At 43.4% G+C, this 4393-nt stretch overlaps 1 pseudogene; it reads right to left on the bottom strand.

The window, feature by feature from the left end:
• Window positions 1-1663: 1663 nt before the first annotated feature.
• Window positions 1664-3931, bottom strand: LOC118995214 (40S ribosomal protein S2-like; annotated as a pseudogene).
• Between the last annotated feature and the right edge of the window lie 462 nt (window positions 3932-4393).

Below are 4393 nucleotides of genomic sequence, written 5' to 3'. Positions count from 1 at the left end.
GACAGTGGTTATTAGATACAATGATTGTACATCAGACTTTTCTATTATTTTGAGGGGAGAAAGCATATGAGTCCTATTTTGCACAATTGAATGAACTGTCCAGTAGGGAGTTAATAATGTGGGTGTGAAAGTCAGGGCAGGGGGCAGATGTAGATTTGCGTTGTAAGAGGTGGTTGGATCCAGGATGCTGGCTGAGGGCAGAACCTTGGACCCGTGCATGTTGAGAGGGCAGGTGGAGGCAGGGAGACAGAAGCCGGGCAAGTGGGAGAAGCAAGGGCACTTCTAAACTAGAGAAAAGAGAAATGGTGGCAGCATGCAGGAGCAGGGCGATCCTAACCCCAGCGGCGCTTCCGAGGCAACCACGCAGAGCCTCCTCATGGGTTTGGAGTCCCTACTCCGCATCTGAGGTAATTACTCAGCCTCCCACATAGAGCTGCCTTTCAGTTGTAAGTGGGAGTGGGAAGATGCTTACAAAACTGTTTATCTTTAAAGAATAACATTATGGCTGTATCTACCACGTGGGTTTGGCATTTGACAATTACATGGTTAATTTAATGAGTACAGACAGCAGAGGGGTAGGTTTAGGCCCCTTTCTTCTTAATTCCAGAAGAACATCTCTCCAGAGAGATAAAATCAACAGAATAACTGCCAGGTCTTCCTTCCTGCAGTGTAGCCATGTTTTAAATGATCTATCACTGCATACATCTTTGGGAACAATGATCCCATTTTCTCTCTAGATTCTTGCTTCCAATCTCTTAAAAAGGCAGTTTGGTACAATAGTTGAATGAATTTGGGAATTAAATGACCAGGGTTCAAGCCCTGTCATCTTGGCTTTGAGCTAGTTACTTAACTTTTTTGTGTCTCTGTTTCTCACCAGAAACAATGGGAATAATCACAACATCAATCTCTTGGAGTTGCTGTGAGGATTAAATCATGATGTGTGTGTATATTTGTATTTACATCCAGTGCTTTCATCTGAATCCTCTCCAAGAGTTTAGAACACTCTGTCTCTATTTTAACAGTATAGAATGACTCCTCTGGCGATTAGATAGTGCATGTGTTCTGTTTCTTATAGTCATTCCGTCTCCAGCCTCTCCCAATTCAGTCTTTCCATAGCTGGCTCTGCACTGAAGTGCTTGGAGATACTTGCTTGTATTTCATTCATAAAATAGTGTTGAGTCACAGGTAAATCTAATAGCCAAACAAACACCTCATTGATTAATCTCTTGGGTAACTAACTCAAGCCAGGTGATAAGAAATTTTAAATGAGAAAGGTAAAAAAGAAGATCAAACATAACTAAATCAATATTTATATTGCTATGCTGTACAGCTTTTTCTTTATTTAAAAGCTTAATTAAGGATGAGGAATAAAGACAAGAACTTTGCAGAACTAAAACAAGTTTGCAGGACTCAAACAACATATTAATCATAGACATTTCCTTCCCACTTTTTCAGAAAATTCTTCCTAATGCATCAGTACTGGGTACAGCTGAGAAGGAAAGTCATCTGAATATCTTTTTTATTTTCTGATTTATTGGCATCACAAAAAAATAAAGTCCTGTGGGTAGAAATGGGATGTTGTGTTTTGCCGATTCCCGTAACATATTCTGTTTAAGAGATTCAATTAAAAGGGTAGGTGGATTTTATTTATTTATTAACAGGCTTAATTCACTTTATTTGCCTCATATAAACTATGTGGTGGGCACAGCTGGAGCCTGGGTCCTCTGCTCGGAAGCTCTGGGGTCAGTGAGCTCTGAAAGGGAGACTTGGTGGATGCAGTCTCTTCCCAGAGGTCGGGTACCAGATAACTGCAGGTCTTAGATATGGAATCAGAGATGACCATGGCGAAGTTGTCCAGGGTGGCAGTGGAGCCCCTGGCTGAAGTGTAGCAGCTGTAGATACCAGCCATCAACAGCAGTTTCTTGGGCACAGGGGCTGAGACCATGCCAGTGCCCTAGGGGCGGGGATGAGGTGTCCCTCTCCTTGCAAGGGACAGTGAGGGGCTTGCCATTCTTGTTCCCCCAGTGGCCTCATCACACAGAGACAAAAGAGAGCTTGGCCAGGGTGATGGCCCCATGGATGGCAGTGGCTACTTCTTTCGAGCACTTAACACCCAGAACAATACGTCCATTGTAGGCCCCAGTGGCGACAGATGCCTTGGACCAGGTCCCCTGGCCTGCATGTGTCTGCTTTGCACGGGCATAATCTTCAAAACCTTGTCCTTGAGGGATGCCCCCAAGAAAAAGTCAGTGATCTCAGGTTCCTTGATGGGCAGAGAAAAGAGATAAATTTCCTCCAGGGAATTGATTTTCATGACCTTGACCAGGCAGCTCAGCTTGGTGACAGGGATCCACTTCTTGTCCTCGGCCTTGTGTCCACAAACTCCAGGGCCTCCACCCAGACCCCAGCCCTGGCCATGACCTCGTGCCAGATGCCTCGGCCAAATCCTCCACAGAAGACGCCGCAGCCTCCTGTTCCAGGCCCCCCCCCCCCCCCGCAGCACTGGTGCCATCCACCATTTGTTGTTTCCTGGGGAAAAAGTCATTTTATTTTATTTTTCCATTACAGTTGACATTCATTATCATTTTATATTAGTTTCAGTTATACCGCAGAGCAGCTAGACAATCATATAATTTATAGTGATCCCCCAGTATTTCTGGTACCCACCTGACACTATACAGTCATTATAATATTATTGATTATCTTTTCATCAATAATATATACTTGATATCCCTGTGGCTGTCCCTTCACCTTTCTACCCAGCCCCGGACACCCCTCCCTCTGGTAAGCATCAGTTTGCTCTCGTATCTATGAAACTGTTTCTATTTTATTTGTTTATTTATTTTGTTCTTTTGAAAGAATATATAAGTAAAATCACATAGTATTTGCCTTTCTCTGACTGGCTTATTTCACTTAGCATAATACCCTCTAGGTCCATCCTTGTTGTCACAAATGGTAAGATTTCATTCTTTTTTTAGTGGCTAAGAAATATTCTGTTGCATACGTGTACTGCAATTTCTTTATCCACTCAGCTCTTTAAGGGAACTTGGGTTGCTTCCATGTCTTGGCTATGAGAAGGTACATACATTTTAAGGACTGACCATTTTCATCCTAGAATTTTTTTTGGTCCCCTTACTACTTAGGAAATGGATGAGAGAGAGAGAGAGAGATGGTCGGATCAGGCCCTTACCTTATAGAGAGCTTTCCTGTAAGAAAATTCAAGTATAGTGGGGAGATCATGGACCCAGCAGTCCGTTGAACCTTGCTTAGTCAGAGTGCTAGCTGTGTTGCTTCACTTGGGTAAATTACCTGGTCTCTTGGAGCCTTGTGGCTCCCGGTAGTGCTGTAAAATGGGAGCATAATCTATAATGTGTAGGGCTGTTATAAAGATGATAAGAAATGTATGTCTCAGTAAATTCCAGTTATTTTAACTGCAAACACAGGATCTGAGATGCCAAGCAGATAATTCACTACACGAGGACAGGAATTTTCTGCTATTTCCTAGGCAGAGAGCATGAAAAAGATCAGCTGCAAAAACCTGGTGTGGTTTCTGTGCTCCATGCTGCTCTGCTCCAGGTTGGATGACCTATACCCACTCATTTGTTCTAGGTTTTTCTCTCTAAACTCCAGCTGTGTAAGCTGTGACCCTGGTAGGAAGGTCCTAACCATGATGAAGTGGGCCGAGGAGTCTCTCCTCTGTCCCTGGTCACTTGATCAGTTTTCTGCCTCTTTTGAGCTTTCCTATGATCTGGGAACATGAGGAACTAAAAGTCTCTGTAGGCGTCAGAGGAGACACACCAGCCAGGGTGGCAGGCAGGCAATTAGTCAGAGAGGACCTAGATTCCAATCATGGTTTTTGCCTCTGAAGTTATATGACCCCAGAGTCTGTGACACTTAACCTTTTGTTTACCTGTGACCTCAGCTTGACCATAAGGGTTATTAGGAAATTCACCACCATCCAAAAGGAATGTTTGGAAGGTTAATGACATAATTGTGCCTAATCCTGGTGATGAGGAGAGAGTAAATGTCTACCTTTGAAAATGCATAATAAATCTTCCAGGTAAATTACTTTTCCTTTATTGCACTAAATATATCCTAAAGGGAAACCATACGAAGAATTTTCAGTGTTAAAGTTTTTATTCCCTTTAGTGGCTTGAGAGAGTTCCAGAGCTATAGTAGGCAAATATATTCCCAGCACAAGTGGGACTTTTCTTGTTAAAGGGCTCTGAGTCCCCGTCGAGGAGGGTGCCCTGTGTGATTGTCTAGTTAGGTTAACACACAGCATTTCCCCTGCAGTCTCCGCTGCACCAGTTGCCACACCTGTCTTCTGAACAGGAGAGCTCAGATTGTTCAGCTCCTGTTTTATTGTATTTCTAAAGTAAAGACCTCACAG

Source organism: Sturnira hondurensis, unplaced genomic scaffold (genome assembly GCF_014824575.4).
Source record: "Sturnira hondurensis isolate 20B ecotype Veracruz unplaced genomic scaffold, ASM1482457v3 Scaffold0009935, whole genome shotgun sequence".
Taxonomy (NCBI): Eukaryota; Metazoa; Chordata; class Mammalia; order Chiroptera; family Phyllostomidae; genus Sturnira; species Sturnira hondurensis.
Note: the sequence above shows the minus strand (reverse complement) of the source record. Positions and strands in the feature narration are given on the sequence as shown.